We start from the raw sequence: 27,781 nt of genomic DNA on the forward strand, positions 1-27,781 counted from the left end.
GTACTTCAATAGAAAAATTAAAACCATAATCAGAAAATGTACTAGATAGATTCAACATCATTGAACATCACTGAAGATTCTCTCTCTCTCTCTCTCTCTCTCTCTCTCTCACACACACACACACACACACACACACACACACACATACATTCAGGGCAGAATGAGGCCTCAGAGGCCCAAGGAGCATCCAAAGCTGTGAAACACACACATAAAATGAAACCAAAGAAATACAGAGGCAGACGATTCTCAGCAGATAGCAATACTCATGCCTATACAGTTCAAAACCAGAGACGAAGAGCCGGGGAAGCCAACACGTGCAGAGGAGTGAGCAGAGTGAGCAGCACTGCCCATGGTCAGAGCCCTCCCAAGCACACAGCTCACTGACAACCAAACAGCACGGGGACCTTCACATCCAAACAGGGAAACAAAGCGACCGGCAGAGACAACTTTCTAAGAACTACAAACATCTATGCCAACCTACCTGCACTCTAAGAAATGTTACCAATGCTCTGCAGGGCTGCAGAGATGCTCAGCAGGGAAGAGCACAGGTTGCTCTTGAAGAGGACCTAGATTTGATTCTCAGCACCTACAGTGGCTCACAACCATCCACAACTCTAGTTCCAGGGGAATCTGACACCTTGTTCTGACCTTTGTGGACATGAGGAACATACATGGTACACATACACATGCAGCCAAAACACTCATACACATAAAATAAATCTTTAAAAAAAGAAAAAAGAATGTTCTTCAGTTTAAAGAAAAAGGAACTACATGGAAATTCAAATCTACATTAAGAAACAGAGAATCAATGGATACATTTTCATAAATGATTTTTCTCCCATTAATTTCCTTAAGAAACAACTGGTAGTTCCAAAAAAGTAAGTGTGAGTTCTTTAATAACACAGGTCAAATGCAAACCCCAGCAGGATCGTAAGCTGAAGTTTTAGTGTGCAAAACAACCAGGAGCAAGCACCAGGACAGGGGACATGAGGAAGGGCAGGGGACAGAGATCCAGATGTGAGCACCAGGACAGGGGACATGAGGAAGGGCGGGGCGGGGTGGGGGGGTGGGGGGGGTAGAGATCCAGGTGTGAGCACCAGGACAGGGGACATGAGGAAGGGAGGGGGGAGGGGGGTTAGAGATCCAGATGTGAGCACCAGGACAGGGCTGACATGAGGAAGGGCGGGGGAAAGACCCACCAGAACCAAGAGCCCTACACTGGAGAAGGAGTACTGTATAAAATAGGACTTGGAAAAGTTCTGGCTCTAAACATTAAAGAGCAGGTGTGACCACCTTCAAGACCCAGAGAACCTGCAAAAGCTCAGCAATCACACACAATACTCCACACATCTCCATCCCAAAGCCAAGGCAGAGAACAACTAAGCACATTGCAAGTTTAGAAGCTGGACATGGACCTCATTGGTAGGTCACTAGCTTAAGAAACTAGAATTAACGGATCTGAAAAGAGAACTTCAAACATGCCTTAGGTAAGATGCCGGATAAATGATGTGCATGTAACAGCAAAGCCCTCCTCTGGCACCTTCCATTTCATGTGTGTCCATCTCTTTTTGTTGTTACATGTTTTGAGAAAGGGTGTCATTCTCTACTCTGGCTGCCTAGAACCTACTAGGTAGCCCAGGGTGTCCTTGAACTTCTAGAAGCCAATCCTCCTGCCTCAGCCTCCAGAGTGCTGGATTACAGGAGTATATCCCCACCACTACTACACTCAGCTTTCAAGTATGTATATCTTTTAACATCACTGAATGTATATTTATACCTTACTTAGAATAAGCTATTAGCCTATGCCAAAATTAACTACATAAAATATAGCACAAGAGCAAATGAGAGGGGCTGGAGAGATGGCTCAGCGGTTAAGAGCACTGGCTGTTCTTCCAGAGGTCCTGAGTTCAATTCCCAGCAACCACATGGTGCCTCACAACCATCTGTAATAAGATCTGGTGCCCTCTTCTGGCACACAGGCAGAACACTGTATACATAATAAAAAAAATAAATCTTTGAGAAAAAAAAAAGAGCAAATGAGAATACTTGGCAGTGGTGTGCACACCTTTAATCCAGCACTCAGGAGGCAGAGGCAGGTGGATTTGTGAGTTCAAGGACAGCCTGGCCACACAGAGAGTTCCAGGACAGCCAGAGCTACACAGAGAAACCCTGTCTCAAAAAGCAAAACCAAACATAAAACTCAATGATAACAACCTATTTTCGCCTTCAACTCAAGCACAAGTCTTCAGGAAAAGTGTGATCGTATACTCCTCACTACTCTCTACAAGCTCTCAAGTCATTCAAACTCTAAGACTCCTAAATAGGTTCCAGCATTTGTAACATTTCCCTAAATATACCTTGTATAAAATGTTCAGGCAGCTTCAGGCAGCTAGCTCTAAAAGCATTAACTTCCATCCTTAATAGAAAAGAAGCTTGGTCAGCTCAGTGCTAGAAATGACATCTTAAGATTGAGAACGGCCTCCCAGTGTGGATTCCAATCCGGATCATCAAGCTAACACTGAAAAGTTACAAGATACATTATCAAAAAAGTTACTATTTCAAAAGCGCTCTTCCTACTCTCCCAAATCATTTACAAGAGTATCTCCAAGGATATTTACATCATGATCTCTGGAAACTAGAAATTGTAGTTTATTTGGGAAATGGCTCTTGTAGATGTGGGTAACCGGTCTTACTTAAGAAAGGGCACCATCCTCAATTATCACAGGTGAACCCTAATCGCCGTCATATGTGTTCCTTAAGACAGAAGAAGAAGGAGACGTGACATGGGCAGAAAGGAAGTACTGTGACCACAGAAGACAGCGTGCTGCGGCTACAAGTCAAGGAATGCTGGCTAGCCGCCAACAGCTAGATATTCAGAAGGTCAAGGAAGACAACATTCTCTCCCACAGCTTCCCAAGGAAACACAGCCCAGCCCTGTGGCCTCCGGGATGACAGTGTAGTGGTTGCCACTGGACTGCTGAGCTCCAGAGGTATCAGGACACATCTATGTTGTTTTCAGTCATGAAGTTTTCATGTAAGTCTTTACAGCAGCCACAGGAAGCTAATACTAGGAGCAAAGAAAAACATTTCAATCTTCATACAATATACTCACTCTAGAAATGCCTCCTACAAGATGCTCCAGCCTGCATCAGCGCTCCTGAGTGCTTTATGTTCTTAATGGAAAGCTGCACTTAATGTCCACCTCATTTGGAATGGTTTCCAGAGTACTTTCTAGTGAGCCAGCTTTATGAAGACATGTATAAACTCTACCACCACTGTGCTCAGCCAAGTCCAACACTAGTCTCACCATCCTGAACAGTATCAGTCAAGAAGTTCTCACATATTCTATTACAGCCAGTGGGAGAATGCTAAGCAAAGCCTCAGCAGCATGAAGGCAAACTGTCTCCTGTGAACTCTTTACTACCAAATGCTCCTCGCACTGTTCTTCCCCTGCTTGTGCCTTACAGCTTGATCATGAGCCCACAGACCTCTCTATCCCTCATGTCCTAATGGGTCAGCAGCCATCCTGTCTCTGTCAAAACCAAACCCAACCCAATTCACTGACAAGGAAGCTAGCTCAGACTTAGACAGCTGTCTCCCCCAAGAAAAGCTATTTATTTTAAATCCCTACAAACAATCCAGATTTGGTGCCACAATTAAACTGCTTTCAGGTTTTCAAAATCCTGTACTCTGTTCACTAAAAGCTCCTGCTCTTTCTGCGCCCAGGACGGCTCCAACAAGGGTGGCATACTCTGCATCCCAACCTCAGTGCTCTTGCCTTTGCCTCAGGAAGTGAGCTCCGAGAGTTTCCCATCATTCTCTCACCTGCTGGCTCCTGGTCAGTGCTCCACAGCACAGCACAGGGCTCTCCTACCTCCTGACAGACTACTGTTCCTGCTGCTGCAAGGGATGCTCTTGACATAAAGACGCTTCACACACGCTCCTTCTGACTACAGGAGAAAGCAGTTTTTAAGAGTGGTATCAGCCGGGCGGTGGTGGCGCACGCCTTTAATCCCAGCACTCGGGAGGCAGAGCCAGGCAGATCTCTGTGAGTTCGAGGCCAGCCTGGGCTACCAAGTGAGTTCCAGGAGAGGTGCAAAGCTACACAGAGAAACCCTGTCTCGAAAAACCAAAAAGAGTGGTATCATAATTTCTAAGTCTCCTCTAGTAGACTCCAACTTTCTTAGGGACAGGAAACATCTTACTCAACTAGGCCTTGCCAAAGTGCAAAGCTCAGAGTCTTCCATGCAGACCACACTCAAGATGTATTACCTTAGGGCTGTCACCTATAATTCCAAGAACGATGCAAAAACAAAAGTACAAATATCTAGTCACGATTTGGTCTCAATAGCAGTTAAACCAAGAAGCAGCTAACACCTTCGGAGTCCTGCTCTTCCTGCCTGTGGCTCCCTTTGATTTCTCCAAGAGTGACCTCTCACCTCTGTGCACACCACCCTAACACACAGAAGACACCCCATTTACAAAGCACCCAACACTTTGATGCTACTATTCAGTCTACCAAACAACTCCAAGTACAGCCCATTCATGTTCTCTCAGTCCATGAGGAACTGAAGCACTTTTGTAAGAGAAAACGACACACCAACTGTCTACGGAAGTGGTTCCAACACTGACAGCTCCATCGAAATCACCCTGAGGGCCTGCTTGTTAAAAATTCAGATTCTGAGACAGAACCATCACAATCTCCTGAGGGCACAGCCTGAGCCTACAGCCTGAACAAGATCCCTAGGCAATCGTGACACGTGGCCAAATTGGAAATTTATGGTAAGAACCCAGAGTCCAAGAGCCTGGATGATACTCAGGAAGGTTTTCTGGGCTGGCTCACGGGAGGAGGACCTCCACTGCAAAGAGACTGAATGCGTACCTGAGGACACAGAAGGCTGCAACAACTCTTCACGGGTGAGACAAATCATCAGGCTGGGTGAGTTACACAGTTTTAAGGAACTTCAAGTATCTTTCACCACACCACCCTTAGCATTTTTACGCACTACCTGTCAAAATAATTTACCTGTGTAAACACATGACTGACTGAAAAGGAAGAGGAGGAGGCAGTGCTGGAGAGATGGCTCAGCAGGTAAGAGCATCTGCAGAGGACATGGGTTCAGTCCCCAGCACCCACATCCATCCATAATTCCAGTTCCAGGGGATCCAATGCCTTCTTCTAACCTTTACAGGCATCAGGCACATACATATACGCACGCAGGCAAAACACTGATACACACATAAAATAAATAAATAACGAGATCTTAAAAAAAAAAAAAAAAGGCAAGAAGTTCTCCAAAAAAATATTCTGTGAAAATACAGAGATCCTGGCCACCTAGTTTGACTTCAATGGCCAATCACTTTACTGTTAAAGTGATTCCCATCCTCTAGTCAGGTGATATGACCATATGTCTTACTGCCCATAAACAGAATTTAAACAGACTATGACAAGTACCACTTTCAGAGCTCAGGACACAATGAACAGTTCCCAATCCTGTGCTCTCCTGCACAGACCATCTTCCCAACAAATGAAAGCAGAACACTTTTAAAAGATGAATGAACAAATGAGGCAGCCCGCCACCCCCGCCTTGAGACTAGCCCAGGCCTTCAAGTATCTGCTAGAGCAGCATGGCCATTGGCCCTAATACACTACGGTTTAAATGCCTGGTGCAACTAACTCCCTTCACAGGACACCTCTAATGTGGAACAAAATCTGATAACAGAATTCCGGATACTGGAAACTGCTTAGAAGATTACCTACCAGATTCTCTAAGCCTACACACGGCTACTGGCGGGCCAGGGAAGACTGGAGAGCACGGCAGGAAGAAGCAAGAACATCAGACACAGCTCTTAATTATCTGTTCCTTCCCTCCACCCTCAACGTCATGCTACAAACTAGACTGTAAAATTATAAAAGATAATGGGTTAAACATCACTCTTCTATTTCTGCCATACCTGTCCTCTAGCACCCACCAAATCCCAGGGAAGCATTTTTATCTGTGTCCAGCTCAAACAAAGAAAGAAGTCAACAAGCAAATGTCAATACATCCCATCCTTTTTCCTGCAGGACCTGGGCAAGGGGCCCAGTCTTCTACCCTCTCCTCCACCACTGTGTAAGAGCAGACACAGAACTGACCTTACTCCCTAGAAGAGATAGCCATGGCTGAGGAACATGTTGGGCAGGAACCTGTCTCTTGAGAGAGAGTCTCCTGGGTCTTCTTGGCTCACTATTTAGAAGCTGGAGAATGTGCAGGTTTGAGTTTTAATTACAGAGAGTCTAAGGCTGTCCAGCCCTTCTTTCCCTGTACAAAAAACAGTCAGAGCTCACTGTGGGAATACTTGAGGTGTTTTATGGATTGTAACATGACCCAAGAGGTGGTTTATTTGACAAACTACACAGCCTGGCTTTTATCTCATAATGTGGTGCTTTGACATGTAAGTTAGAGCTGAGAAGTCCATTAAAGTACTCATGATCACCTCTGCCTTAGCCCCAAATCTGTGCTTATGAAATCTATCAAAATTAAAAATATAGAATTTAATTGAATTTGAAATTACATTAATTATATAGTTATTTCAATGTACTTATAGCTAACAGCTGATACAATTATGTCCTTGTATACAGAAATAATTGAATAGGCCAACACAAAGTGTCACCTTCTGTTATGTCAGAGAGTGTCCATGGGCTCCAATCAACCACTCTTGCAGTAGCCCTAACTTGTACAGTCCCCTCCCTGAGACTGACCTGCCCCATGACGAGAGAATATGGGAAAGTGGCATGGTTCCAGAAATAAACTCCAACGTGGCCTGACAGTTCCAACTCCAGCACCTCTGGAAAGCCCAACTACCCAAGACTAACCCTGTGAGAAAGTCCAGGCAGAGAGGGAAAAGGCAATATGGAAGATGACAGAGACACCAGACAAGCGAAGGCTGAGTCAACTTGGATGGTAGGGTGACTACAGACACCATGTAGAACGGAAATAATCCTGCCCAAACTGGAATGAAGCAGACAATCAGTACTGTGGCTTATGCCACCACGAAGTTTGTTAGGCGGCAGCAAGTACCCTTGACATTTTTCTAAACCAACAAATATGGGGAAAATTACAGTGAACCTGTTTGTAAAATGTTTTGCAGTAACATTCTCTCTCTGAAATGTCTTCTTGAATTGACAAGCAGGCTGTGAATCCTGCCTCCTCACACTCCATTCAGCATGTCAACAGATCCTTGGAATGTGAACCAAACACCTAATGTTGAGAGAGAAGAAAGGCAGAGACCCCCCCTCCAGATTATTAAAGACACAGACAGGCAGCGGCAGGGAGAGACAGTCCTGCATCCCTCTGTCTGACGCTATGTTCAAGTTGGCGCTGGGAAGCAGAGGCCACAACAGCAGTGAACCTGTTAGTACTTTACCTTCATTTCTCAGCCCGCAATGCTGTGACTACATCTGTCCTCTCAGCCAGTCTGTCCCACTGCACTGCAGCAGCATGCACTATCTCTGAAGAGTGGTGTCTCCTCCAAAATGTTTGTTAGAACCTGACAGCACTAAGAGCTGGGGATTGAGGGCTGGAGAGATGGTTCAGAGGTTAAGAGCACTGGCTGCTCTTCCAGAGGACCTGAGTTCAATTCCCAGGAACCACATGGTGGCCCACAACCATCTATAATAAGATCTGGTGCCCTCTTCTGGTGGGCAAGCATACATGCAGGCAGAATAATGTATACATAATTTAAAAAAAAAAAAAAAAAGAGTTGGGGACTGAACTGGAGCAATGTCTCAGTTGCTCTTCCAGAGGACCTGGGTTTGTCCCAGCACCCCTATCAGGTGGTTCACAACCACCTGTAATTCTAGCTCCAGGAGACCTAATCCCCACTTCTGGAATCCACAGGCATCTGTACTCACACATACACACAGAGAGACACACAGAATTTGTTTGTTGTTTGTTTTTGTTTGTTTAAAACTAAAAGAACGAGATGGGGCTTGTTGGAAAGTGCCAAGTTGTTTGGGTATGGATAACCTACCTGCCCTCTGCCTGCCATGTGAGGGCAGAGCCAGACAAACATTGCATGGAGGAGTGGGTAAGCCTTCACCAGTGACTCTGCTGGTGACCCAGTAACTAACTGTGTGACATGGAGTATTTATAATGTGCCCAATCTGAGTAAGTGTTGTCACAGCAGCACACATGGACTGAGAAAGGCCCCAAATACAACTAATCACTTTATAAATACATGTACTCACATGAGATGGGGTCTAAATGAGTAACTACAGCTACAGAGGCTTCCCTCACACCCACTCCATTAGGATTGAAATAGAAGCATTTTAATGCTGGTTCCAAAGGACATGATTTTCTGCTTTATTCTACACCTGAGCCAGCTAAAATTAAGCCTAAAAGAGGCACACAGACACCTGTAAAGTCTAACTTTCACATCCACAGCTATGCAACTTTGGGCAACTTGCTCAACAGCATTTATGAAAGATGAATAATGGTTTGCAGAGCTGCCCTGCAATTAAATGAGATAATATAACATTTGGAAATGATAATGAGCAACAACAAGTTTGAGTGACATTATATTAGACAACGTAACATTTGTTTGCTCAATGTTAGAAGCATCTGTGATGCATGCCAGCTCTATGTATGATCCACAGGCAATGTAAAAGAGCGCAGACAACATGCTCAAGGGAGAGCAAAGAGCAGAGGAAAGAAAACCACAATCCAGAACAGCTACAGCAAGAAAGGAGCAGGCAGGAGTCCAGAAAACGACCTGCAAAGATGAACTAGAGTCAGGTACAAACAGACTCCGAATACTTGCTAATAAATTTGGTTTTCATTCCATGGTACTAAGAACCATGGAAGACTACAGACTCCAGGAAACAGTACATTGTGGGTGGAACAGAAAAAGGATGACACAAGAACCATCACACACACACACACACACACACACACACACACACACACACACACACAGAGCAAACCAAACCTGAGGACCAAAGCTTCAGCAAGCACACTCAACACACGAATGACCCACACACTCACCTCTGCCTGCTTACAAATCTGCAGTGAAGTAACTCTCAACTAAAATCCATTAAAGGCTTTTTTAAAACTACAGTAGGGGAAAGGACTGGGAGAAGTGAGGGAGGGAAACTGGTCAGAATGTAATGGATGAGAGAAGAAGAAAAGAAAAGTGTTAAATAAAAACTACTACAAAAAGACAGTGATACCATTTTTTAAACAGAAAGACAGTGACTACAGATGGGAGAATGGAAAGGCCAGATAGTAAGTGTTTACAAGTCGTTAGTATCTAATCCCCTTTAGAAAGAGGACACACTGCTCTCATCTCAGCCTGACCTCCCTAGAACCCAGAACACCGTACAGTAGCAATAAGTGTCCTCTCAAAGAAAGACTGCACTGACATCACCTTACAATTCACCAGCCAACACTGAGAGTAGAACTCCACGCACAGTACAGCAGGCCTTCAGCACCAGCCCGACAAGAGCGAACCAACCCACAAACGCACGGAGCCAGAAAAGTCGGAGAGTGGGCAGGAAGTAAGGAAAGAACAAGCTCGGGGTGCTTTAAAACCCAACAGAGAGAGAGGCCAGGTGCCATCAACAATGAGCCAGGAAAGACTCTGACCATGACAGCTGAGATCTGAAGATGCGTTCCTGCTCATCTGCATCCACTTCCGCTTCACAATTACACAGAGCAGAAGCTGATATCCTTAGACCCAGAACTCAAGACCAGAGCTCTGCATATGGCTGGGGGAAGACAGGGCTGACATTCAAAGCCAAAACTGAAGACCAGAAACACAGATGTGCTTTTACCACTTCACCACACTACTGGTGACAGACCTGATGCTGGTTCCCACGACACTAGCTCAGTGTTCACCCACTGTGTATCTCTTTCTCCCTGAGTGTCACCTTCATCCAAGAAAATACAACAAAGGTAACCTAGATGTCATTTCCAGGGTTAGGATATGACAGTCAACTGCCTGAGAAAGTAAATAACCAAGTTGGAGAGAGCTATGTGGCAGGAATTTCAGACAGATACCCAAGTTGCCCGTCTTCATCTTGCCTGCAGCAGTGTCCTTTTACTAGAGACCTCTCCCCAATCAAATCTAACAGCTTTTTAAGACTCCAGGACAGAGGACCCAGCTAAGATGCGCCCAGACACCTGACTCATAGACACTGAGGTAATGTTCCCGGGCTTCGCACTGCTGACTCTGTGAGGACACTGTCACACAGCAATAATGTTTGGCCATCCCTGCCACTCTACTGGGAGACTTATTTTCAGCTGTTATGTGTATCAAGTAAATCAACTTCAGGCTGCAGCTACAATTACTTTTTCTAAACAGGATCTCATTCTGTAGCCCTGGCTAACCTGGAACTCCCCACTTACACCAAGGCTGCCCTCAAAGCTACAGCGGTCCTTTTTACTCTGCTGTGGCCTATCACAGCAGGCCACAATTATTTTGTTGTTTTGGGGGGTGTTTTTTGAGACATGGTCTCCCCATGTAGCCTTCACTGGCCTAAAACTGGCTATAGACCAGGCTGGCCTCAAACTCAAAGATCCACCTGCCTCTGCCTGGAGTACTGGAAGGGCACCATGCCTGACTACAGTGATTCTTAAGCAAGACTCACGTAACAAGATGTCAACATGAAACTGTAATGGAAGGCTGCATTGTACAAGAGCACGGTAACAAGTCCGCTAACTCTGCACGTCAGTCTCCAAGTCTCCCCCACACTCCTGCTCACTCCTCTCTGCTATACCCTGCATTTTCATGTCACCTTTTACAGTTCTTACTGCACTAACCTGCACCTCCTGTATACCTTCTGTGTGTCTCCTTTCTAACTGTTTAATGTCCTTGTGCATTAATTTTAACATCTGTGTACAATTTCAGATTCGTTTCAATTGAGTCCCTGAAAGTCACAGAACTTTAGCTGGGTGCCAGACAGTTTACACAGTTACAGTCTGATCTCTTACTCTAGGACTCCTTTAGTTCTTCCGGGGTCTTGATAAACACTGCTTTTGGTGACATCTTTCCACTCTGAATATGAAGTACTTAGGTAATTCTCAATTCTCAGCCCTCTGTAGGCTCTGGGAATTAATTGCTCCCCCTACAATTTCCCCACAAGGCATTCCTTATGAAACCTGCATGCTATACTGCAGACAGGTACTTGCTCAGGTAAGGGGAGCACTAACCAGTAGAGCTCTATCTGTTCCTCCTCCTCTCCAGAGCACTGCTCCTCAAAGCAGAAGCCCACAGTCCTCAGCAGCTCCAGCCTCTTCCTGGATGCAGTGTGGTCACCCTGCTGAGGCGAGGACATCGTCACACACACACACACACACACACACACACACACACACACACACACACACACTGAGGTCTAGAAACAGCCTCCAGATGGAGCTGGACCTCACTCACTTCCCTTTTGTCAAGGATCCCAAGTTCTGTCCAGTGGCTTCCTGTGCTACATATGTTGTTCAATAACTGAAAAACATTTTAAATGTGTGTGGTAGGAAATAACATTTAGAATGCTATCTCACAGTCAAAGACAGAAGTCATGACTCCTTGTCATTTCAGTTTAAACTAAATGTGTTCCAGGGTGTAACTTCTACAGACAGGGACCCATTCACTCTCTGTGATATCACCCCGGCTTCCCTTCTGCAATTGTATCAGTTACTTTCCTACCCACTTTGTCTCCTGCTATAAAACACGGGCTCTGTGGAGAGGTGTACCACGTTGTTCCTGTATCCCCATCTGAAGTATCCTGACTAGAACAGGCACTCAAATTCAGCAAACTCAATCAGCAGCAAACTGCTCAGAAGCCTCTTCCTTACTCTTCCTTACTCTACACTGAACTCATCATTAGCTCATTCTGACCCAGAGGCAGGTGAGCCTGCCCCAGGAGACCCACCTCCCTAGGACGGGCTTACCTACTGAGCACGGTCTAAGTATAGGGTTCCTTAGGAACTAACTCTGACTTTGGGCTAGCATGAAAGTAACTAAAAGAAAACCCTGGGGGCTGGAGAGATGGCTCAGCGGTTAAGAGCACTGACTGCTCTTCCAGAGACATGGGTTCAATTCCCAGCAACCACATGACAGCTGACAACTGTCTGTAACTCCAAGATCTGACACCTTCACAAAGACATACATGCAGGCAAAGCACCAATGCAAATAAAAATAAATAATTAAAAAAAGAAAGAAAGAAAGAAAGAAAGAAAGAAAGAAAGAAAGAAAGAAAGAAAGAAAGAAAGAAAACCCTGTACAGGTACAGGGACATAGACACATCGACCAGATGCAAACCACAGATCCAGTCTGATGAAGACACTAGAGTCAACCACTGCCACTTGTCCTGACACCATTGAAAACAGAAACTAAATGCTACAACTAGAATCTGTCGCTGCTGCCTCTGAATACAAACCATGCACTGCGCCTGACTCCCCTGAGGCAGCCAGCACAGGCAGGATGGAGACCAGTGGTATGACTGCATTCTAACTGCATAGACAAAGAAAGCAGAGTCACTTCCCAGCAACACTTGTTCATCGAGAGAAGAACTCTCCAACCAGAAAGCTGTGAAGAGTGATTAACTGCCAGGTAGCGGTGGCACGCCTTTAATCCCAGCACTCGGGAGGCAGAGCCAGACTACAGAGTTCGAGGCCAGCCTGGACTACAGAGCGAGATCCAGGACAGGCACCAAAAACTACACAGAGAAACCCTGTCTAAAAAAAGAAAAGAAAAGTGCTTAACTTGCTGGCAGTGGTGGCCCACGCCTTTAATCCCAGCACTCGGGAGGCAGAGGCAGGCGGATCTCTGAGTTAGAGGCCAGCCTGGTCTACAGAACGAGAGCCAGGACAGTCAGGGCTACACAGAGAAACCCGGGGGGAGGGGGGGGATGAGTGATGAACTGACCCCAGAGCTCTAGGTCACCAAGTTTATCTGATTCTTAGGTCAATGGCTGCAGGTTGGTCCCCTTCCTTCAAAATGCTGAACTGGGCTTATCTGGTAGTAGCATGTGGACCTACTAAGAGTAATATAAAGCAAATTGAATTCCCTGAATCCTACTTGTTTAACTTATAAAATACAGATCCTATTTGCTACTTTGTAAGGCTGCTGACCAGGGTCAATAGCTAATGAATATCTATCTGTCCAACAGCTTGCATAATGCAGGGAACGGACTAATAGCGGTCACTGTTACTATTAAATAGTCCCTTACTTCCCAACACGGGAGACTCGGGTTTACCTGAGCCCTTCTTGTAAATCATCATCATCATCATCGTCATCACCATCATCTCACAGACTAGAGTGGTGACATAAGCCTGTGTTCCCATCCTCAGATCAAGGCCGGCCTGAGCTACATAGACAGACAGCTGTCTCAAATGGCAAACGATTTGGAGGTTCAAGTTATATTTTACCTTGGTACTATTACTTGGAAACCAGTCACTGAGAAGTTGTGCAATTGCGCTGAAAAACGTTTTTTAAATGTTGTCCTCATAAGCTTACCAACAACTGTTGCACTCGCAAGACTGACAGTTTCACTAGTTCTAACTACGGGCACAAGATTCACTTTTGAAAACCTCTCCATGCAATAAACTCTCCCTCTCTCTTACAATTGAAGGTGGAAATTCAAGCCAAAGGCATGCAGACTCCTGTCTTCACCTCTGTCACTTCTCAAAGCTAGACTTATTTTAAACGTGCACATGAGAACTGCTACAACGCTGGATCGAAACTCCAGCTGGATGGACGTCACTCGGTTGGCTAGGAGTAACAGATGAGAGCAGCATCAGGCCGATTTTTCTCAGTGACTTTAAACTCCCTAGGAGGACAGGTAGTGTGCGTCTCTGGAGGCTGAGGCGGGAGTGCAGTGAGTCCGACCCAGCCTGGACCACTTGGCAAGACCTTGTCTCTCTCACCCAATAAAACTGCTCCAAAGAGCCACTAAGAGTTGTATGGACTTCAATAAACTACTAAAATGCGCTATTCCTCTAATATACAAGGTACCATCTTTCCACTCCTCATACTCGTATTTTGCCCCAACATAAAGTAGGCACTTATAAACATTAATCTACAAATAAGTCATTTTCTTTCTCCTATGCATAGCACATAGAGTTCTCCAATCTCTTTTTTTTTTGTTTTGTTTTGTTTTGTTTTGTTTTGTTTTTCGAGACAGGGTTTCTCTGTGTAGCTTTGCGCCTTTCCTGGAACTCACTTGGTAGCCCAGGCTGGTCCTGAACTCACAGAGATCCGCCTGCCTCTGCCTCCCGAGTGCTGGGATTAAAGGCGTGCGGCAAGCTCTCCAATCTTACTTGTGGCATTTGTTCTAAGGAAGGTCTCACCCTGTGGCCCAGAATTTGCTATGAAGCTTTAACTTACCACAGTCCTGCCTAAAAACTGGTATAAGTGTGCTACCACACCCTGATTCCAGTTTTATTCATCTCTAAAAGACCTCATCTCTTCCTTTTGTAGGCTCCCAAATTCCCTGTCCTGCTCTTTATTCCAAATGCAAATATGCCCTGCTGTAATTCTTTGTCCTTAGGACTAAAGAAAAAAAATCTAAGAAGTTTATTGATAACCCATGTTTATTTAGTGCTTATACCGTACTAGGTACCTGGAATGCCTAAGACTGCCAAATACTAAGGGTAAAACATGGTTAATGTCTACAGAGGAGTAATCAAATAGGCACTAAAAAACTAACTAATTTTAATAAGTGTTATGAACAAAGGCTAGACAGACTTGAGATTTTATAAACTAAGACTAACTTGGTGAGGCGCTGTGCCTTCCCCAACAAAGTGCTGTCTCAGCTAAAATTGAAGGAGGAAACAAGTTACCGAAACAGGGTAAACTCCAGACCAAGAAGCAGCAGTGAAAAGATGCAGTTAAGTCAGAGTCACATGATGCAGACAGAGCTGAGGCATGAGTCAGTCACCTAGGACAAGTCATTTAGGCAAGAAGGACATGGGTCCTATGACGCCTTTGGCCTTTACCCTAAAAGTCACAACACCATTAAGGAAGTTGGGTTTTGGTTTTGTTTGTTTTTTTTTTGGGGGGGGGGGTCTTTGTTTTGGGGGAGTTTTGGTTTTGGTTTTTACTTTGTTTCAGACCTCGCTGAGTAACCCAGGCCAGCCTCCAGCCCTTCTGGATGCCCCGCCTCACCCTCCTGAGGTAAAATCACAGGTGTGCAGGCATAAGGACCTGAGTTTGACCCTAGCACCATGTGAGCACGAGGGTGTGGTGACACACACTATAGAGGCAGAGACAGGCAGATCCCTAGGGACTGCACCAGCCAGACTAGCCTCATCAGGGAATTCTAGCTGGGGGAGAAGACACTATCTCAAAAGTAGAGGTGGGAGGACCCTGAGGAACCTCACCAGAGGCTGACCTCTGGCTTCCACAGGATGTGTACCTCAACCTCTGCCACAAATTTTCTTTTGTTTCTTAATGACGGAGAATTGTTGCTTCTCTAGACAGTGCTGGCCTTTAACAGAACTTCTACCCCGAACCTTCTCAACAGGCCTGCATCCTTTATTCGGCTCCATTTTTCACTTATTCAGCAAACAGCCCTTTTCCAAACTATCTGCCATGAACCCTAAAGCTTCCCTTCCTTCCCTCTGCATGCCTGTGACACTGCTGAGAAACTCCGGCCATCCTAGGTGACCTCACCTACACTTACCAACGTTTTAAACTGTCCTATAGAATCACCGTAAAGGAAGTGTACAAAAGTCACAGTATACTCAATGAGATCCTATTCATTTTCTTACCCTTGCTATTTTGAAGAACTTTCACAAACTTTCCTATCACAAAAGGAATTATCCATCAATAATAAATGTTTGATATAAAGATAAAGCAAAAGTCACCATAGTGATGGCAACCGTTTTCAAGAAAAAAATGGCCCAATAACAACACTTTTCAGCAGACAGCATTAGTCAAAGACTACAGCCCTACTTACACTAAAGAGTTTAGCTCTAAAGTAACTGTCAAAAGGACTCTAAGATAACTTTGGACCTTCAAAAATATTTTTTTAAATCATCAAATCACAGATCCTATGTCCCTTTAATGAGAATTTAATTTTATATCTATTGTATTTTTAAACCTACCCCGGGAACTGTAAAAGATGTTTCCCACCAGAACATATTTCCACAATGGCAAAGACAGCAGTGGCTCTTGTTTTAGAGCTGATTTCCAGGCTCCACTCCACAGATGACACTCTGATGCTGGCCAGCATGGGGGTGCACACCTTTAATCCCAGGACTCGGGCAGAGGAAGGATTTCAGTGAGTTCAAGGCCTGCCTGGTCTACATAGTGAGTTACAGGCGAGCCGTGTGTGTGTGTGTGTGTGTGTGTGTGTGTGTGTGTGTGTGTGTGTACATATATATGCATACATAGTGAGATCCTGCCTTAAAAATCAACAGTTCGGGGCTGGAGAGATGGCTTAGCAGTTAAGAGCACTAACCATTCTTCCAGAGGTCCCAGGTTCAATTCCCAGCACCCACATGGCAGCTCACAACTGTCTGTAACTCCAGTTCCAGGGGATCCTCACACAGACATACACACAGGCAAAACACTAATACACATAAAATAAAAATAAATCAATTATAAAAAAAATAGTTGTATCACCACACAAGAACAGGCTTTTTAGATAATCAGTCCTCTAATTAAGATACACGTACAATGAACAGAACATGAGGTTTATAGGAAAATACTAAGATACCTGGTACAAACTGTACGCTCACATGCTCTCCTACGCTACATTCCCAACCGTAAACCATGACACCACTTTCTCCTTCCCAGAGTCACCGTTTTGAAATCTTTCTCCCACCACCCCACCTTCCCTCTCATGACTTAGTGGTACTGCAAACTGTTCTCACCTACCATCACAGAAGACACAAACTACATTAGTAATTCTGTTCTTGGTGCCTTCCAATCCTCAGCAGAAGGGGTCTCAACTGTCACACAAGCAGTCTACTCTTAGGACCTCTGTAATCCTCCCTACCTGACCCTCCCAGTCCCCTGCTCTCTGCTTCCAGAGCCTTGGCCACACTCTTGTCCGAACCCAGAAACTCATCTGTCCATCAACCTTCCTGACACTCACTCCCTCCTCCCCTGCCACAACTCTCGCTCACTCCTCCAGAGTCTCCTTCTGTAACTCTCCCCTCCCCTCTCCTCTCCAAAGCCATATACTTGTTCTACCAGGACACCTACTGTCCAGAACCTTGCTCAAGTCCCCACAACTACCTCACCTGCCGGCGCTCCCACCAGCTCTTCATATGGCAACGCCTCAGCCACCAGCCTCGCCTACTCCCTTTTCCTCGAATGTATATCTAAGTGGTCTTGCTTGCTCTTGGCTTTCCATGAATACACATCTATTCATCTTTGCAATCAACAGCAACCACCACTTACATCTCATACAGAGGACATGCAGACATTTTCTCAATTGAAAAAGAAGTCCCTTTTTTAGACTTTTACAATTTATCAAAACATCAGTTATTCAACAAGATAAAGGAAAACTAGAAAATAATTAACTATCTTTAACTATGTATCTAACGAAGAGTGAATACCTTCTTATTTAAAAACATATGCCTTGGCCAGCAGTGGTGGCGCAGACAGATCTCTGTGAGTCCGAGGCCAGCCTGGTCTACAGAGCAAGTTCCAGGACAGCCAGGGCTACACAGAGACATCCTGTCTCGAAAAACAAAAAAGCAGAGAAACAAAAGCAAAACAAAACAAAACAAGAATCAGGGAAATGCACTCTTGAGACACTGATTGTAAACACATAAACTGGTAGGATATTTTAGAAGACAATTTGGTGATATACATTCAAATATGCCTATAGTTGGCACATAGTTTCCCTTATAAATAGTACTCTACAGCAAACGCTTAGAGTACAACTATATGTATCAGTTAAGTGTACTAGAGCAGCATTGTTTAAAACTGAGTATAAAAACAATTTTAATGTCCCTTCATGAAAGCTAAATAAACCAAAGAATATACATAAAATGAAATAGTTCCCAATCAAAAAAAAAAAAAAAAAACCTAACAAGGAAGGGCTGGGATGTATCTCAATTAGTAGAGTACTTGCCTATAACCCATGGATCCCTGGGTTTGAACCCTAGTACGGTATAAAGTGGACATGACATATGCTTGTAACAGCATTCCAGAGGTTGAGACAAGAAGACAAGGAGGTCAAGATAGTCTGGGCTACATGAGAGCCTATCAAGAAAGAAATGGAAAGAAAGAAAGGAGGGAGGGAGGAGAGGGGGAGAGGCTAGAAAGATGGCTTCATGCTTAAGTTCATACTGCTCTTCCAGAGGGTCCCAGTTCAGTTCCCAGTACCCAAGTGGAGGGGCTCATACCTGCCTGTAAGCTCTAGGGAACCCAACACCCTCTTCTGGCACCCGAGGGCACTTACACACACGGCATATACTCATACAGACACACATACACATAGTCATAAATAAACATTTAAAAAACGAAGCTGGGCAGTGGTGGCGCACGCCTTTAATCCCAGCACTCCGGAGACAGAGGCAGGCAGATCTCTGTGAGTTCAAGGCCAGCCTGGTCTACAGAGTGAGTTCGAGGAAAGGCACAAAGGTACACAGAGAAACCCTGTCTCGAAAAAACAAAAAAAATTAAGAAAATGAATCTTTTTTAAAATTTTAAAGAGGCTAGCATGGTGGCACACACTTTAATCCTAACACTCCAAGACAGGTAGGCAGATTTCTGTAAGTTCAAGGCCAGCCTGATCTACACAGCAAGTTCCAGGACAGCCAGACATACACAGAGAGACCTTGTCATCAAAACAAACAAAAACAATTTAGAAAAGAAAATCACATTCACGAAAGTCATGTGAAGTAGCACATTCCTATAATCCCAGCAACTGAATGAGGCAGGAGGATTGCTGAGTTTGAAGTCAGTGTGAGATGCATAGTGAATTCCATACCAGTCTGTACTACAGAGAGCCTGTCACCAAAATAGATAAACAAAGCCAGGCCAGGTGATACAGGTCTGTAATCCCAGCTACTCCAAAGACTGAAGCAGGAGGCTCTGAGCTCAAGGACTGCCTGGGACAGAGTGACTCCAAGGCACAGTGAGTCCCAACCTCAGGTAAGCTGAAGGACTGATGATATGGGGAAGCGGTAGAGCACTGGCCTACAACAGGTGATGCCCTAGGCTCAGTCAGTGTTCAGTCACACACTCAAGCATATACACAACACAGAGAGACAGACAGACAGACAGAGACAGAGAGACAGAGAGACAAAGAGAGAGAGACAGAGAGGGCACTGTCAGTTAACAAGGGAATTTTTTTTTATTTAAAAAAAAAATTTATTCATTTTATATACCAACCATAGATCCCCCTCTCATCTCTCCTCCTACTCCCCCTCAGCCTCCCCTCCCAACCCACCTCCCATCCCCTCCTCCCAAAGGCTAAGGCCTCCCATGGGGAGTCAGCAAAGCCTGGTACATTTAATTGAGGTAGGACCAAGGCCCTCTCCCTGCCTCAAGGCTGAGCAAGGCGTCTGACCATAGGTAATGAGTTCCAAATGGACTCATTCACCAGGGATCCATCCTGATCCCACTGCCAGGGGCCTCTCAAACAGACCCAGCTACACAACTGTCTCCCATATGCAGAGGGCCTAGTCGAGTCCCATGCAGGTTCCACAGCTGTCAGTCTAAAGTTCATGAGTTCATACAAGCTTGGTTCAGTTGTCTCTGTGGATTTCCCAATCATGATCTTGACCGCCCGCCCCCCACACTCCTTGCTCACAGAATCCCTCTTCCCTCTCTTCGACTGGACCCCAAGGGAATGTTTCTAAGTATGAAGTTTAAGTAAAAATAAAAAAACTTTTATGATTTTTTTCTTTTGAGACAGGATTTTTCTGTGTAGTCCTGGCTGTCCTGGAACTCACTCTCTAGACCAGGCTGGTCTTGAACTCACAAAGATCCACCTGCCTCTGCCTTCCAAGAGCTGGGATTCAAGTCATGTGCCACCACCATCTAGCTTATCTTTGATTTTAAATGTAGGACATTGCATACATACACAGACATATAGAACTATGTACTATAAAAACAAGACTATGGGTGCTTGCTAAGTAGGCACAATACCCTGGGTCTGATCCCCATTGCCACCCAAGGAAGGGCGGGAAGGGAGCAAAGGGGGGGTGTATCTAGCACGGTTCCGCAGCACAGTCCATATTAGATGAAATGCATGTGTGACTGTACATGAATATACACAGAACATGTCTAGTAGGAAAAAACTGAGTAGTTATTGAGAGCCATGAGAACGAGGGTGATGTGACACCATTCCACAGCACTTTTTAAACGAGTACACATGCCCGTTATCTTTAAAGAATTGTACTGCCTACGTGATCAGAGCTGCACATTATAAACGCTTGCTATGTTGTGAGACTAACACACTCCACAGACGGGAGAGACACTAAGAAGAAAGAGATACTCTGTCTGGTAGTTAAGCCCAGAAGGTCCTAAGTAGAATGATCCCCAGGGGTGTTACCATAGCTAGTGACTGAAAGACACCAACCTTAACCCCTAGAGAAGCTGCTCCTAAACCTGCCTGAGATAATCCCACCACGTGACAGCTGTCATAGACACCATTATTCTTCAGGAACAAGTACAGGTGACATACTCTTCCTTCCCTATCTCAAAAGGCTCTCGGTGCAAGTGACCTCTGATTTCTAAAAATGACAGCCACCTCAGTGATAAAAATAGTGTTAACCTGAAAATAGGTAAAGGATATTCCTCTGAGCTTACTTCCATTTTAAATTAGAGAACCTAATGGAGTGAATTCCAACATGTGAAAACTATAAACAACCAGATATAAAGGAAAAGTAGTAATTTTGTGTTCCATCTAATCATGGCAAGTTCCCACCAACCGATCTACCCCAACGCCACCTACCAGAGTCCTGCCATGAACCATACCTTATAAAAACCTCAACTCTAACCTTTAAATATTCCTCTGACTAACTTGGGCTAAAAGGAAACAAATCACAGTGACCATTCCCTAGGAATGAGCTCCTGTGTGAAGAGCAGTGTCTGAGACAGATGCACCTCAAACCCCGCCCTGTAGCCCGGCAATTCTGTACAAAAAGCACACATGAGGAGGAGGCAAGAGAACTCAAGCTAGTGCAAGACAGTTCTGGTCCAGCTCAGACAGCCGGGCTCTCTGCACTCCTCCTCTGGAAGGCGGCGGATCAATCAACCATCAGAGCTTCAGACATCTGTGATGTATCAGGATGCCCTGAAGGAAGTTCACTGCAGAGGTCATCCCAAAACTACACACAAATACCCGAGCTTAGGAGTCTCTACCAAGTGCCCAAGGCCCCACTAGATCCACTGGCAGCTGGAAGGAAGACCAGGTCTTCCCTTTTCCTCACAGAAGGGGTTCCGAGGGGGAGACATCTAGTAGTGAGTGTACCCTAAGTCACTGCTATCATCCTCACATTCACCTCTCTTACTACTGAAAGCCTAACAAGACCCCAGTGTTGGTCTAGTGCTATCTGCTGTGGTCACAAGCAGGACCACACACACAGTGTGGTCCAGAGCAGAGTAAGGGTAAATCCAAAAGTTTAGACTATATTATTTACATGATATAATCACAACTATAAAGAATGTGTATTTACAATCTATCAGAAAATAGTGTCAATAAACTGCTATCAGGCCATCACAACAAAAAATGTACAAATTCATTCTAAGCAGACTACAGATGTATATATTACAGAACCAACAGCGTATTTAAATATGCAAACTATAGCACAAAAGCTTAATGACCAATAACTGAACAGTGACTGTTCAATAAACTGCCTTATTTCCAGAAGTTTCTTCCAAAATATTTGGAAATGAACAAGCAATGTTTAATTTTCCTTCATTGTGCCCATCGATAGTAGAAGCAAATTCTTAGCCAAATAAACAACCCACCAAAGACCACAAATCCCAGCCTCCTGTGCAGCTAAGGCCACATGACTAAATTTAACCAATAGCACATGAGAAAAGGACACACCACTGTCCAAATGGACCTTACAATCTAATGGAGAGGAAGAGACCGGCATTAAATGAACATAATGAATAAGTATATATAAATCACTGATGACTCACTGTACAGCTACCAGCAATAAAGGTTGTGAAACAAAGCAGAAAGTCCTGCTTGGCTTAAGGGGGTAGGGTGGGGTGGTGTAGAGGGCTTGCACAGTGTGTGTCAAGTCCCAGGTCTAACACAGAGAAGAAAGTGTGGAAAGGACACGGGGGAGTGGTCACTGAGCCCTGTGACAACCTGCCACAGGCAAGGAAACTGATGCTGAGACCTGCTCCTCAGACCTGCTCCTCAGGTCACTCCCTGCAAGGGACACGCGACACTGGGACTGTCCTGCCTGCACAGTCTTTGTTCACTATCTCAAAGCAGGTGATCTCTCCAGAGCTCCACACAGCCTCAATTCCTACTCCTACCCAAGCACCACGCAGATCTGGGAGAGATGCCACGGTCTCAACACCCTTCTATCCAAATGTGTGCTCCAGGACATTAAACCTCAACCAGGAATCCCATTAATACTTCTAAATAAAAAAAAAAAAAAATTAACTCATCATTGAAATTGTGTTTTGTTTTTTAAACTTTTAAAAAAACTGTTCTGCTTCTCTGATCTTTCAGCTTTCACCCCCTAATATCTGACTCCAAGTTTTTATTATTAAGACCAATCAGAATTTACGCTACAGGGAAGGAACAAAGAAGTTAGGGTTTATTTGATGATGGAGTGCTACTTAAAGAAGAGATGACACCTTCTGAAGCTGGCTTCATTCCATGTCAGTGGTCTAACAAAAAGTAGGCTCCCAAAAAGCAAAGCATTTCAATTATGAGATTTCAATTTTGGGTGATAAAATGACTCATCAAGAGATATTTTTAAAATGACTACTGTATTACATATGCACATGTTCCTAAAAAAAAATATTTATCTTGTCAAAATTTAGCCTATTAACAATAATAATATATAAAGTTTCAAAAAAATTGTTAAAAAAAGGGGCATCTTCTGCCAAGAATCCAATGTGGTTTTTGTCAACACGAAGTATGTCTTGGTAGAGCTACAGAAGTTTAGATGTTCAATGTAAGGTTTCATTCTCAACCAAGAACTGCAACTCATTACAGAATTCTCAAAGGACAATTTCAAAGCCAAAATATAACTTTAAAAAGCATAGCTGTTTTATACAAATGCAATGTATTTCCGTCATTTTGTTTTTATATACCAAAATGAAACTAGAATTTAAAAAATAAGACTTGTCTACATTATCTAGTATAAACCTTTATTTTAGTCATGTGTAACCTGCATTCACCTCTCACACACCCAACAAGACTTTACACTCTAGCCTGACACTACAGAGTTGACATGAACCAAGATTTCAAGATTTCTTCATTTAAGATCAACAAAGGAGAAACTTTAGGTAACTTGAAACAATTCAATTATTTTTTTTTCCAATTAATTAAACACCAATTTTAACCCCTAAATTTTGTAATCCCAAATTGTGCAAGCATTAAGTTACGAATTACCACAGGCTGTCTCACCATCAAATACTGCCAAATGGCCAGGACAACCCAGGGTCCCAGTCTTTAGAAGGCAGAACCACCCCATCCATACACTACTATCCTGGTAGTACAGCTTGTTTTGACAGGTAAAATGTGCTGTCAAGTTTCAGGTGACCCTGACTGATATTTCCAAGCAAGATTTTGCTTCTAAAATGAAAATAGACAAGTACAGATGGAGGAAAACCCACCAAGACATTCAACAGAAAGTAGACTGTGCCAAGCTCCTGCTTAGGACTGCCTTAAAATTATGAAGACTAATAATCCAAGTGCAGAGCCAAGTTCTCACCAGAGACTTTCTGGAAGCTCATGGTGTCTGTGGGTTTGGAGGTCAAGCTCACTCTTGGAGAGGCAAAAGAGAAGTAACTGGGAGGAGGGGCACTGACTGGCAGGTACAAAGTAAGAGCTCTTTGTAACAGAGGAAATGACAAATGGCATATCTGATCAGAGGTACCAACAAAGTCACAAATGATCCCACCCTCCTTGAGTCTTATATGTCATGTCATGTAGTACAAACAGTTCTTTGCCACCCAAAATTCTATAGGTTTTCTTCCTGTAATAGACATATGCCAACCATACACTCTAGAACACCTCTGTGTGAGTGAGTAAATGTGCATGTACTTTCTTTGTACAGTTACGTAAACACTCATGACAAAGTTCACAGTATGGCATGTCTATAACAAGGTATCTTCACTTTCGAAGCTAGGCACAGCACAGCAAACGTAAGTTCCTTGAATACATTGTTGCACTTACCACTCCTCACTCCCATCTGTAAGTCACAAACACAGGAAGCCATAAATAAAACTAGGTGACAGAGCTCAAGCTCTCAAGGGCAATTTTCTAGCCAAGGGTCTTTGGACTACCCGTGTTATCTTGAATGTTATTTTATTGATCCCTAGCACACAGTAATGGTTGAGGTTAAATTTTTAATAGGTCACACACCAAAATGTCTCCAGAAAGCTCTTTTCCTACCTTACTAATAATTACCATTCAATTCTATTTCTTTAAAAGTAAACAATCTCTTCAACATCCACCAGGTATACGAAATGTGTGTCCTTACAGACACAAGGGGTGACCCTTCTAAAATGATTTGAGCTTATGCCTCTCTAAGGTAAATAGGAACTTTCTGTAGCCGTTTTTACAAGAGAACTTGGTGTAGATACTGACAAGTCTCTTCACTTTTTGGCAAGGTCTGAAGTCTAACTCTATTTGGACAGCTACCATAGACACCACTGCCATGCCAAGGTAGATGCACCAGAAGGGCAGGGTTCTTTAAGACATGTACCCTGAAAAGCCAATGTCTATAACCAAACAAACTTTTTGAACCACTATCCCTTTGAAATCTTAACCAGTGGAATTTGAGTTCCTGTCTCCCATTTACAGTCTATCTGGAAATGTAATTCTTTAAGAATAATTAAAAAGAGAAATTTAAGAAACAAAAAGTAAAGTAATTCCACTATATTATTGACATCTCAAATCAAAGTACCTAATAGTTATTTAATATGAGAAGTCCAAAAGGGTCAAAGTAGAAATCAAAGTATTTAAAGAAAAACAAAATAACTCCACACCAAACTTTTGACTTATCAATACACACACACACACACACACACACACACACACACACACACACGAAGAGCTCTGTACTATAATTATAACTAAATGTGAAGAACAAAATGCACCAGGGCTTCCAGTCTTCCACTCGGAAGCTGACTAGTTTGCTTCGAGGGAGGGGGACAAATTTCATTAAGAGGGCTCTGGTCTACACTGCCCTTCTGCAACCCTAAATTACCTCCACCAAAACCCGCCCCCAGTCTGTAGGTCAGAGCTCTGAGTCATCACACGGGACTTATCATAAGTCACAACTGACATCTGCCTCCCAGAGTCCTGGCTGCATGACCTTGGACTGGTCACTGCCCTCCTCTATGCTCAGTATGCTCATCTGTGAAATGGGTGACATTTCCTACTGGTAGGTTAAGCGAGGGAACATATAAAACTGTAGTTAACAATGCCTGGCACTAATCTTCGAGTGTGAAAACACTGCTACAAGGTATATTTTCTGACAATTTGGCAGAACCCAAGAAGCAAATGATGCTGCACCTCGATGACAGGATTCACAGAATCTAGGGCTGGGCAAAAGACAGGTCGTCGGAGTCACTGACTCACGAATTTTGCCGTTTTTAACTATTTCGGGGTAGGGAGGGGCCTCTGGCTAAGTGCTGATATTCAGGCACTCGGGTGCCTCTGGGGCCAGAGTGGGTCTGTGCCTATAAATAGACCGGTGAAGTTTTGTGGCGATACACAGGTACCCATTCTAATTCGTGTCTCCTCCCGCAGCTAAGCAGGTCACCCCGGCCCCTCCGGTGGCCAGGGTCGCCCGCGCTCCCCGCCCGACTTCCGAGCACACCGGGTCCGCAGGCCCGGGCGCGGGCCCACAGGGCCTTGCAGACAGCGAGCTGCGGACCTTCGCCGGCCCGGCCCTGCGTCCTCGCCTCCCGGCAGCCAGCCCCATTTTCTTAACCCGTGCATTGTCCTTGCCTAGAACCCCGGCGCCCCGCACGCCGGTGGGGACCGAGAGGAGGGACGAGGGAGGAGCTGGGGGAAGAGGATGAGGAGGAAGAGGAGGAGGAAGACAGCCTCCTCCCCTGCGCCCGGGAGGCCAGCGGAGGTCTGGCGCCGGCCGGGCCCGAGGCCGCGGGTCCCACCCGCCGCAACTTTCCTCGGGGACCCGGCCATGCCCGGGCTCCCTCCCGCGGTGGCAGGCCCCGGGCCGCCCTCCCGCTCCTAAGATGGCAGGTCCCTCCCTCCGCGAGAGGCCTGGCGAGCTCAGCTCGCAGGCCCCGGGAAGCCGCGCGCAGGGCCGGGCCGCGCCGCGCCGCGCCGGGCGGGCGGGCGGGCGGGGCGGACACTCACCGGGACGATGGCGGGGCGCTCGCGCCGCTCCCTCCGGTGAGCCTCAGCCTCGAGCTCCCGCGCCGCGCTCCTCCCGCCGCGGCCTCCGCAGCCAGCGCCGCCCCGGCCGCCTCTCTCTCTCTCTCTCTCTCCGCCCCCGGCGTCCCGGCTCCGCGCCGCAGCCGCGCTGGCTCAGGGTCCGTCCGGCTGGCGGGGCCGGCGGGCGCCCGCGGCCGGGGAGGCGACAGCCCCTCCCCGGCAAATACCGCAGTCCCCGGGCCCCCGAGTGCCGACGGCGGGGCCGGGCGCCGAGCGGCGGCCGCTGCCGGCCGCTTCTTCCCGACGAGGATTTTTGTAAATCTCACAAAATGGCGCGCGCTCCGAAGCTGCGCAGCGAGGAGCGCCGGGGCCCGAGCGGCGGCGGCGGCGGCGGCGGCGGCGGCTCCGCCAGGAGAGCCCGGACCGCCCGCCCCCGATCCCGCACAGACACTCGCGCACACTCACCGCGCGCACACTCGCCCTCGCACACGCTCCCTCACACTCACACCGGTCCCGCCCGCTCGCCGGCGGCGGCGGCGGCGGCGGCGGCAGCGGCAGCGGCACCAACAGCAGCAGCAGGAACAGCAGCAGAAGCGGCGGCGGCGGCGGCGGCGGTGGCGGCGCCCGCACCCCCGCTCGGGGAGTCCGCTCTCTCAGCCCGACCTGGGCCGCGATCGGCAGCAGCGACGGCAGCAGTCTCCCCGGATCCCCCCGCCGCGGTTGCCGCCGCCACCCCCGCCTCACTCCAATGGGGCTTTTTATTATTATTCGGGCGGGAAGCGAAAGGGTTTAAAAAAAAACCAACCAACAAAATGGCGACGGACCGACCCGGTCGCTATAGCAACTGTCAATCAAAACGCAAAACCCCGGCTGACGTGCTGACGTCCTCCTCCCGCCCCCCCGGCCCCAAGCCGGCGGGCGGGGCCTGTTGCCCGGGTAACGGCAGATTCCGTTCCCTCCTTCCCCTCTCTCCTCCGTCCCCCAGCCAACCACCCAACCCCCCTCAGGTCACGTGAAGGATAAATTCGGAGCTCGGGCCCGCTACGAGTGTCAGAGGAGGGCGCGTGATTCGCTCGGGGGAGGGGAGAGGAGGGAAGGGAAGGGACGGGGGCGAGGCGGTGGCCTGCCGGTGCGCGAGCGAGCGCCTGCCGCCCCGCGGCCGCCTCGCCCCGCCCCCGCGCCGCTCCCACGCCGACTGCGGCCCGGCCGGCGCGCGTCCCCGCGGCGCGCCCCCGCGCGGCGAGCCCGCAGCCCCGCCCGCGCAGGCCCGGGAGGGAAGGGAAGCGG

At 46.3% G+C, this 27,781-nt stretch overlaps 1 protein-coding gene across 2 annotated transcripts in view; it reads right to left on the minus strand.

Annotated features, from left to right (window-relative positions):
- The window catches only part of Dyrk1a (dual specificity tyrosine phosphorylation regulated kinase 1A), a 135,198-nt gene extending 108,540 nt beyond the window's left edge, over positions 1-26,658 (minus strand). For both annotated transcript variants that reach the window (XM_059276794.1, XM_059276793.1), the window contains exon 1: positions 26,477-26,658. The gene's annotated coding sequence lies outside the window, so the exon portion shown is untranslated. The remainder of the gene's footprint in view (positions 1-26,476) is intronic.
- Between the last annotated feature and the right edge of the window lie 1,123 nt (positions 26,659-27,781).

This window comes from Peromyscus eremicus, chromosome 12 (genome assembly GCF_949786415.1).
Source record: "Peromyscus eremicus chromosome 12, PerEre_H2_v1, whole genome shotgun sequence".
Classification (NCBI taxonomy): domain Eukaryota; kingdom Metazoa; phylum Chordata; class Mammalia; order Rodentia; family Cricetidae; genus Peromyscus; species Peromyscus eremicus.